Source organism: Mustelus asterias, chromosome 11 (genome assembly GCF_964213995.1).
Source record: "Mustelus asterias chromosome 11, sMusAst1.hap1.1, whole genome shotgun sequence".
In the NCBI taxonomy this organism is placed as follows: domain Eukaryota; kingdom Metazoa; phylum Chordata; class Chondrichthyes; order Carcharhiniformes; family Triakidae; genus Mustelus; species Mustelus asterias.
In genome coordinates this window covers 33,667,667-33,679,085 of record NC_135811.1, presented here as the reverse complement: position 1 = coordinate 33,679,085, position 11,419 = coordinate 33,667,667, and positions in this window count along the sequence as shown.

Below are 11,419 nucleotides of genomic sequence, written 5' to 3'. Positions count from 1 at the left end.
TCCACTTTATCCAGGCCTTTCAGTATTCATATTCAGTAACACCGAGGTCGGTTACATATTCCAAGGCTTTTTGAAAATTTGTATATGCCACAAACACTGCTTTTCCTCTTACCTTCCTTTCTGTTATTTCTCAAAATCATTCTATATAATTGGTCAACTGCAGTCTTTTAATCCATGTTGTCTAATTTAGGTTTCTCAAGGTTCAGAATAAGTTCATCCAACTGTTATAGTTTACCAACATCTGAAATTATTAGCCTATAATATTTTGTTTTATCTGGCACTCCTTTTTAAAGAAGTGTGTACATTTACCATCATCCAGTCCTCTTACGTAATTTTCCTATAAGCAGAATGTTTAAAGATCACAGTTGGTGCCTCCACTACCTATTCGTTACATTCCCTCAGATCACGTTGGGACTCAGTGATTGGTCTCTCTTAAGCTTGAGTGACTTCTTTAGTACTCGTTCTCTTTTAATAATAACCTCCACTGACAGTTCAACGCCCATCTCTGGTGGTTCTACAAAATCAACCTCCTCTTTTAACAATCAGGCGACGTATTCATTTTGTATCTCTGCTACTTCCTCACTCTTCACCACAAGCTAGCTTCCTTAATGACTTAGCGGCCCATTCCCACTTTGACTACCCTCCACTAAAATGCCTATGGTAAGCCATTTTATTTCCTTTTTATGGTTTTTGCTCATTTTCTCTCAGCCATTTAATCTCACTTACTGTAGCTTTGCCTAAACTGTATTTATCCTGGCATTCATTTTTATTATCTTGCCTATGAATAGTTTTTGGTCAAAAAAATTATTTCCATACACTATTTACATATTTTCCGTTCTTGATTTATGGTTCTATTTGCCATTCTTTCCTTCCACTTCATGTGGCATAATCACATTTTTTGCCTTTCTTACATTTTGCTCTGTTCACTCAAGTGCAGTTACTTTCAACTTTCTTTTTTTCCATTCTATTTTCCCAATTCCAGTCTATTTTTGATAACTGAACTCTCCTACAGTTAACTCCATTATGAGTAAAACTCTTGCTAAATCATCTACATATTTCATCCTTAATTTCTTCCCAATGCTCAGCAAGCTATAACATACTTCAAGCAATGTGACTACTTGCTATTCTTCAGCACAATTTAAAGGGATTCTCTTTACACCACTTCTCTGTTCAAATTCCTTGTGTTCATTTGCTTTGATATTGGGCCAAATCTCTAATTAGCACAATTATTGTCCTCCCTTTCTTCTTTTACTATCCTTCCTAAGTATTTTATATCCAGTAATTTTTAATTACTAATTCTTGCTGTAGTCCACCCATGTTCTGGCTGCTTTTTCAGGATGTTATATTTTAATTAATAATTCTGCCTTCTCAATTTTATTTCTTTGGTTCAGTTTAGTTTAGATTCAATGTGATTTGGCAGTTTTCCTTTATCTTCCCACTGTCTGATTTCTTTCTTTAACATCTACCAAACTTTCTCTTTATTACCTGCATACTGAAAGCTCCCTTTCCTTTCCAAGTTGTCTACTTTTGTCTTTTGCTATCCCCCTCTCCCACAACACTCAATGACTTCCGCACAGGGATATTAGTCCCTTGTCTGTTTAGGTACAGTATTGGCCAACCCATTATTAAACCCATTCCCATCCCAGTGTCCCAAGGATCCTACGCCACACTTTTAACTGTTCATTTACTTCCCTAACCTCGCAGTTTCTCACTTGACCCCTCTTCCCATTGCAGATGATGAGTGCATCTCCTGCTAAGTTGTCTGCATTCCTGTGAAACTATGTTTAGAGACGGAAAGTAAAATCTTTAACACTTTGTGGAAGTGAGTAATTTTGTTTTTACTCAATGAAAATTACCTTAAAAATAAGTTAAATTGTTCTATACTTTGTGTGGCCATAAATACCTCTCATTCTTGTGTTTGCTGACTGCTGAATTAGAATGCAGGAAGTAACTTTTTTCAGGAACCTGTGCTTTATGGAAATGAAGCAAATGCCACAGTAGGAATCAGCATTTTGTTTAATCTATTCATGCATTAACCTGAAGGATGAGGGATGATTGTTTGTCATTGATGCAGCTGAGTCCAGAGAAATGCATACGTCCACCTAACAGAACATTCCACTGTTGGATTTCTATTCCATTCCCATCTTTTGAAGGTTTGAAATTGAAAAACCCAGGCTTGATTCTAAAGGGGTGGCACGATGGCACAGTGGTTGGCACTGCTGTCTCACAGTGCCAGGGATCTGGGTTCAATTCCCGGCTTGGGTCACTGTCTGTGGGGAATCTGCACATTCTCCCCCTGTCTCTGTGCATTTCCTCTGGGTGCTCCGATTTCCTCCCACAGTCTGAAAGACGTGCTGGTTAGGTACATTGGCACTGCTAAATTCTCCCTTAATGTACCCGAACAGGCACTGGAGTGTGGCGCCTAAGGGATTTTCACAATAACTTCATTGCAGTGTTAATGTAAACCTACTTGTAACACCAATAAATAAACTTTAAAAAATGGTTTTGTGCCTTTATCCCATTATACTTACTCAGTTCAGTGTTTGACAAACATCTTACTTTGACTATGGCAAAGGAAACTGTCCAGAAACATTGTTTGATGAAACAGGCTTCCTTCAAGTTTTTAAAAAAGTATCATAATGGTACTTTTCTTAGTTTCTTTGTCCAAACCTTTCTTCTCCTCTCCCCAAGGCACTCATGCTCAGTTTGGTTCTCCAGCTTCCTGGCAGCCTCAGGTGATTGGTTTAAATGGCATTCCTCATAGCTCCTCACTGGTGAGCCTGGTCAGTGAGTATTGCCATGGGTAAGAGGAACCGGGACTTCACACTTGCACCCTTCTCATTTTGTCACCTACCAACATATCGATTATTTGATCCTCATCATGTTGCTGTGTACAAGATCTTGATGTGTACGTACATACTTACATTACAACATTGACTACACTTCAGAAAGTTCCTCATTGTCTGTAAGGAGCTTTGAGACATCCTGAGATTGGAAAATGCATGGACTAAATAGACATAATTTTTTTTATGTTTAAAGAAGGTGACTGGATAACCCATGGTGTCTTATTGATATGAAATCTTGGGCGGAATTCTCCCAAACATTTTGAAGTGTCATAACAATGGGAATAATGGAGTGATCTGCATCTGTCTCTCAGGCACACTCCACACCGCAATTCTCCCACACTAAGTCATTTTTTTGGAGAATTGGGAGTTCAGTGTCGGTACTGAGGGGGTGGGGGCCTAAATACACCAGTGAGCCTGGCTTCTAAACTCTCGGGCGCTGATTCGCAGGGGTGTCCCAATCTCACAGTGCACTGAAGAACCCACAGACTCTCACCCACAGATATCAGGGCACACCAGCTCATCGGCAGCATGTTCCCCCATCCCCTCCCTGACATGGTGCACCCGCATCGGAGCATTGGGTCCCTCCCGATGGGCCCTCCCTGCCCGGCCCACAGAATTACCCCCAGCAAGACACCAGACATGCCTCCCCAATCAAGATTGCCTTCACAATCCACCCTTGCATGACCCTCCCCCCACCCACCCCCCACCATCAGCCTCCCTCAGCATAGCCCTCCCCCCCACCCCATCATGGCCCTCACTCATGTCCCATTCCCTCAGCACAATGCAGAACCCCTGGCACACTGGTAGTACCCAACTGGCACACTGGTGGTACCCAACCGGCACTGCTAGGCTGTCGTGGCTACTGCCAGGCACCGCTGGTGTGTCAGTTAGGCACTGCCAGTGTGCAGGTGGGCACCACTAGGTGGGCACTGCCTGATGTGCACCATCTGGCCATGCCTCAGACTACCCGGGGGCTTCAGTGGCTTCAAGCCCCCTGGCGTGACCATTGCGCCAGGTCTTCCCTAGTGGATACCAGTAGTGATTCTCACCGTTATCACACCGTGCCCGAAGGTCCAGTGAATTCCATGCGCTGGAATATGAACAGGCTATGCATATTTAAATGCTACTTTCTGGGCGCAATCCGATTCACACAAACTGGGACTTTAGGCAAGAGTGCAGAAAATTAAAAGGTGAGAGCAAAATCCAGGTAAGAAATTGGATTATAGGAGGCCTTTGAAGGAAAGTTGAGAGCTAGCAATCTCAAATGATTTTTTTGGGAATAGTTCCAAAGAATTAGAAGATAATGTCTGAAAGATTGCTCACTAATGGAGAAACAAAAAGAGAGGTGAATAGGTAGTAATTGAGATTTGGAAGCGTGTAGGCTTCAGGCCTACAATGCACTAGGGATGAATGCACTGAAATGATAAGAAGAAATAACTGCTGTTCGTAATACAAAGGCAAAAAATATTTTTTAATGCTTCTCAAGGTAGCAAGTAAGCATTTTAGCAGAATCAATCCACAAATGTAATGTAAGAAAAGGGATAACCAGCCGTGGATAACTAAGGAAATAAAGGAGAGTATTAAATTAAAAACCGATGCGTACAGAGTGGCCAAAACTAGTGGGGAATTAGAAGATTGGGAAAGCTTTAAAAAACAACAAAGAACTACTAAGAAAGCGATAAAGAAAGGAAAGATAGATTATGAAACTAAACTAGCACAAAATATAAAAACTGATAGTAAAAGTTTTTACAAATATATAAAAAGGAAAAGAGTGGCTAAAATAAATGTTGGACCCTTAGAAGATGAGAAGGGGGATTTAATAATGGGAAACGAAGAAATGGCCGAGGCCTTAAACAAGTTTTTTGTGTCGGTCTTCACGGTGGAGGACACAATTAGCTTACCGAAAATTGATGGTCGTGGGACTGTAGGGGGTGAGGTCCTTAAAGCGATTACTATTACTAAAGAGGTAGTGCTTGGTAGGCTAATGAAACTAAAGGTAGACAAGGGCCCGGATGGAAGAAATGGCAGAAGTAATAGCGGATGCGTTGGTTGTAATTTATCAAAATTCGCTGGACTCTGGGGAAGTGCCAGCTGATTGGAAAACAGCTAATGTGACGCCACTGTTTAAAAAAGGAGGTAGACAAAAGGCGGGTAACTACAGGCCGGATAGCTTAACGTCCATAGTTGGGAAATTGCTGGAATCCATCATTAAAGAAGAAATAGCAGGACACCTGGAAAAAAATGGTTTGATCAAGCAGACGCAGCATGGATTCATGAAGGGAAAGTCGTGTTTGACGAATTTACTGGATTTTTATGAAGATGTAACGAGTGCGGTTGACAGAGGGGAACCGGTGGATGTGGTGTTTTTGGATTTCCAAAAGGTGTTCGATAAGGTGCCTCACAAAAGGTTGCTGCAGAAGATTAGGGTACACGGAGATGGGGGTAAAGTGTTAGCATGGATTGAGGATTAGCTATCTGACAGGAAGCAGAGAGTTGGAATAAATGAGTGCTTTTCTGGTTGGCAGTTGGTGACTAGTGGCATGCCGCAGGGATCGGTGCTGGGGCCTCAACTGTTTACCATATACATAGATGATCTGGAGGAGGGGACCGAGTGTAGGGTAACAAAGTTTGCGGATGATACAAAGATGAGTGGGAAAGCGAATTGCGTGGAGGATGCGGAAAGTCTGCAGAGAGATTTGGATCGGCTAAGTGAGTGGGCGAGGATCTGGCAGATGGAGTATAACGTTGACAAGTGTGAGGTTATCCACTTTGGAAGGAATAATAGTAAAATGGACTATTATTTAAATGGTGAAAAATTACAGCATGCTACTGTGCAGAGGGACCTTGTGCATGAATCGCAAAAACTCAGTTTGCAGGTGCAGCAGGTGATCAAGAAGGCAAATGGAATGTTGGCCTTTATCGCGAAGGGGATGGAGTATAAAAGCAATTGTACAACATACTGGTGAGGCCGCAACTGGAGTACTGTGTGCAATTTTGGTCCCCTTATTTGCGGAAGGATGTATTGGCTTTGGAGGGGGTACAGAGAAGGTTCACCAGGTTGATACCGGAGATGAGGGGGTTAGCTTATGAGGAGAGATTGAGTAGACTGGGCCTGTACTCATTGGAGTTTAGAAGGTTGAGGGGAGATCTTATAGAGACATATAAGATAATGAAGGGGCTAGACAGGGTAGAAACAGCGAGGTTATTTCCACTTAGAAAGGAAACAAGAACTAGGACAGAGTTGAGGAGGAACTTCTTCTCTCAGAGGGTAGTGAATCTCTGGAATTCTCTGCCCATTGAAGCAGTGGAGGCTACCTCGTTAAATATGTTTAAGTCACAGGTAGATAGATTTCTGATCAATAAGGGAATTAAGGGTTATGGGGAGCGGGCAGGTAAGTGGAACTAAACCACTATCAGATCAGCCATGATCTTATTGAATGGCGGGGCAGGCTCGAGGGGCTCGATGGCCTACTCCTGTTCCTATTTCTTATGTTCTTATGTTCTTAAATGTTTCTAAAGCACTGGTAGAACACAAGATACTTGAGGATAATGGCTCAACATTGTAAAACCTGATTCACTGGCCATTGTGTTCTGTATTGGAGCATCACAAATAGATTTGTTGGGGGAGATGACAGTCTCCAAGTATACTGCGGAGGCAACAGGCATGGCAATTTCTCACTTAGAGAGTTAACTCTACTACCGTGAGGGATATAGGTGGAAGACCAGAATAAAAAATGAATGCGGAAAAGAGGACCATAAAAATACATTACTATAAAGTAAAAGAACTGGGCACATAAAGGCCGATTTTTCAAATGCATGGTCATGCACAACAACTCACCCACCACTGCAAGTCTCAATCTGGAAACTAAGGGCATGCATCCTTGATTTTCAGTCCTTGTTAATTTTAATGGTTGGAAAATCATAGGCAATACACATCTGATTTCCTAATATATACTCCTCATTGTGTGCCAGGAGCTCACAGTGAACAAATGTTGCTTTATAGACATGAAGGAAAATAGTAGGTATTAAAGATGCTTGCAGTGTTGAACTGATGGAAATATGAGTAATAATGTCACAAAGAAAATAGTAGAAGTCAAGCAAATTATCTTGTCTCAGTTCTCAAAAATGTCCAGTTCAATATAAATCTGGCACATAAGAGAAGTGCATAGCAAGTAAATAAAAGTTGTGTTATTTGAGAGGTAAAATAGAAGGTTTTGGAAATTAGGGAAATCTGTAACCACCTCAATGTGTATCACGGTAATATGTTCTATGACTTGTGTTACGTCAACATCTCTATGCACATTGAGCATAAGCACATAACAGTGGGTGCAATGGCAACATAATATCCAAGCAAGTTAATACGTTCGTGTACTCAGAATAAGGACAGTGCAGTGACTGGCAAGAAGGAATGAAAAGTATCAGTCATTTGAGCATTGACCACCAACCCACTACTTGAAACAGGCATTAGCACAGTCACAAACACAATGAGGAGAGATGATAGTAACGTTGAGCAGGCAGGATAGACACTGAGAGCTGATGGTAAAAGGCTAGCAGTGAAAAGGACTGATGGGGGACCACATGTAGTTGAGTTGACATTCTAGCACACTAAGCATCCCTCATAAGTTTCATAGGATTCATACGATGGACGTAATTTGCAATGGGCTGTTAGAAAATGGACCTTGTAATGAACTGTCACCTGTTTCCATACATTGGTTTGGCTTGTATTGAAGTCTACCATTGCAATAACAAAGATATCTGAAATACATGGCTCAGGTGTGTAGGTCTTATGCACAATGGGAGATCGCTCACTTCTATTAATGTTAAGGTGTCCTTGAGGGGGATAAACTTCAGTGTGAATTCATGACTGTCTTCAACTCAATTTCAGAATGACTGCAGGTCATCATCAGGAAAACATTCTGAGGCTTCACGAACATCTATTGTTCGATACTCTGTCAGGTCAATGGTCAACATAAGGACATGCCCTCCAGCAATGGCATGTGTGCAGTAGCATAGGAACATAGGTTGGCATTTATATTAGTGGCATTTTGGTATCACCTTGTGGTCTTACAGACTTCTGAATGTGATATGCTCACTATAAGCTCAAATAAAGCACAGTGTTGGCAGTGATGCTGGTCCATCACAGCTGTGGGTAACAGGCTTTCTATTCTTCCAACCTGTTAGTTAGCGATGTATCCATACAATAACGAAATAGAAAAATGTAATAAAATCAATTCAATTTCAATGTATTTTTTTCAACACAGAAAAAAAATGTCAAGGCACCAAATGTCCATGGATATTTTGGCAGGTCCCCACCATAACTCTGATGGAACTTAGCAGAAATGACAGAGACTGATTGTGTTAGGCCTCTGTCTTTCTAGAATCTTCTCTTTTGTGTTGGAAGGAATCGAGTGTTGCTTCTAAGAAGGTAAACATCATGGAACCAGGTGTGGTGGGTTGGTCAGGACCTGGTGCAGTTCTGGTGGCTTGTGTACCCTGTGGGCCAAAGCATAGAGCCCTCAGAAGATGAAAAGTGGCCTGATTAAGGGGGGTTTGGGGAGTGGGGAGGTGGGAGGGCTCAGCCTTGGAGAAGTAATCTAGGATCCTGAAGAAGCTTAAAAAAACAGTTTGGCTCCTTACGTAGGAAACTGATGGAAACAAGGTTGGGCATGGACAACTTTCCCCACCCCCTCCCCGCCATCTCCAGTGCTAAGTAAGAACTTTCCCCTCTGTTTGTATGGAGCAGGAGAGATGGGATTTCACCTGCTCACCCCCATGAAAATAAAGTTACCCTGTCACAAATTAAAGCAGTATCCAGCGCTGGAGGATAACAATTGATACAATGCTGGTACAACCACCAGGAAGAACTCTTACAACACCAGGTTAATGTCCAACAGGTTTATTTGGTAGCAAATACCATAAGCTTTCGGAGCACAGCTCCTTCAGCCAGGACCATGCCCCAAGGATTTTTGGATCCCGGATGGTCAGAAGCCATTTAAATCAAGGGGTTGATTGTCCTGATGATTCTGTGGGTCTTTGGAACATAAATGTGGCCTAAAGGTTGAGAGCAGTGTTGACCTTCACTGCTACTGGTCGCAGATGGTTATCATGGCAGGTTTTCATAGCCCAGATGGCATGTTGTAGTCACAGCCTCTCTCCAGGCCTTAAGGCCCGTTTGCCAGGCAGGTAGCTGTTACAATAAACGTACTCCCTGAGTTGTGAGTTTTGCATGTTCTATATTCTCTCTACGCCTGGATTAACTCAACTTCATCCTGCTTCTGCTGCATTGTGATATACCTGACAATAGTTACACCACGATCTTGGGCAGTGTATTAGTTAAGCCAGTCATTTCAGTCACTTGAAAATCATATTTCTTGTTAAACTATCTTGCATCAGGTTTGACCCTGGATTAAAATACTTGTATTTGATTTCACAGCCCCAAAACATTACACATGGTCAAGAATAGCCTACATAACATATTAACAAGTAAAAATTGGCCCTCTTCTGACCTTTTATTAATTATTAATGCATTTTAGAGGGGCAGAGGTTCTAGGAACAGGGAGAAAAATTTGTAACACTGCTTGCTATTTCTACCTTGCTACTTTTTACTTACATCAAATTTTTTGTGCAAATTAGAGGTTGGGAAAATACTCCATCCAGAATGTTCCTCCATTGCAGCTAATAAAAAGACACAAACTTGAGGGATTTGTGTTTCGAAAGTTCCTTTGTGGAGGTGTGCAAATCCATATTGTCAGCTTTGCCTTTTGTTAATTATTGTTTAATTATATCCCTGTCAAGCACCTTTGACATTTTACTACACTGATCTATATAAATGTAAGTTATTGTTGTAATGACATCAACCAGGGGAATCTTCTTCAAAGAATGCACATCACAAGTTAGGAATTTCCTTTGCCAAGCTGCAGAGTCGTAACCTCATGGAAAATTCAACAACAAATATGTACAAAAAAATCCAGCACTTGCTCTGTTTGAGACTCAATGAGTCTCAAACAGTCTCAAACAGTCTCAAATGAAATACTGTTCCGTCACTTTACAGCGAATCTATTTCATACCGAGTGAGTGAAATACAGAATTGTAGAAAAAGGAGACATGCTGTCGAATCTCTTTGGCTTGGACTCATCAGGACAGACGCAAGAATACCAAATTTTAAAGGGAGCAACAATTTATACTGCATGAGAAAAAGATGTTGATTGGTTAACAAGTTGATTCTAATTGGTCTGGGTGTTTGACGGCATGTCTCTTTTTTCAGCAATACTCAAGTACTGTAGTAGTGAGCAGATTGTGCAACAGCACAGTAATAAAAATTTCTCGGAAGTTGAAACCCAGATGTTACTTTTGCAGATTTGATGGGAATTTATTGGCATTTGTTGATACCTGTTTATAGAGTTAAACTCAGGAATTTACATTCCACACTCAACGTCCCTGTCAGTTTCCGGTTAATTTATATTGTTAAAATCAACAAGCCGGTGGTTTATAATTAAGTGGGCTAGCCTTCAGTAAACAGGCTGCTGCTTTAGATTTCAGTAATTGAAAGGTAATTTTTGGCGGCTTGATTGACCCGTCAGTTGTCCCAGACGGGAGGACGTCACTGTGAGTCCTCACCCTGCTTGTTACCTGTACTCACTTGGCTCTGCTAAGAGAATTTTATCTTTTTTTTAATCAATAGAAGGAGCACTTTGTGGAACCGCGCTGAGAGGGATGGGAATAATTGCATCCCTCATCCCGCTTTCTGCCAACTGATTATGGAGCACTACCGATGGTGAGTGGCTGGTAAGGCATAAAAAAAATGCTTTTGTGACAAACCCACAGTAAGTGAAGACGTTTTAGAAGAACTTCCATTGTTCTCCTGCTGTCTCATGACAGTTGGAGGAATTCCAATGCTTTCATACTTGTGCCAGAAAAGCAGCAAAAGTCTGTCACATACAATCTTATACATCGGTATCAGGTTAAATTTTGTCAAAACAATTCCTCTCTACATGCCATAAACTGTTCCAGGGTTAAAAAGAACTGAATGTAAAATAAATACTGAATTAATGTTGGTAATATTTATTCATATGGAATACATGTACTAATTAACTAGATAGTCTATTTTTTGGCAATATAGGTTTCAAATTGATATTAGTAAGTTTCATTCAGACTGATAGTCATTCGTTTCAAAGGTGCAAGAAATTAGTTATTTACTAAATAAAAAAGTGGCCCAAACCAGCATTTGAAAATTAAGGGATTCTTAGAGGTTTGAAATTATCTTCGGTCCACCATCATAAAATGTAATGGCTGGCACTGATCTTTTGTGTAGTTCTTTGTGGAAAGTAGGTGATGAAACAGGGTATGAAATTTAGTTAGTAACCTGGATATCCCCCTCCTTACAAGCTACTGTCCCTCTGCGGAAGTGATCTAAATAGGCACATCTCGATGTTAGCCAAGAATTGTTGAAGTTTGGTGGTTGCTTGTAAATCCCTGTACTCTGCCCATGGGGGAGATGTCAAGTTATCAAAGTCAGAGGAAATGACTTGACTTTCTCTTCCTTTTTATACTTCTGATGTCTGAAATGACGCCAC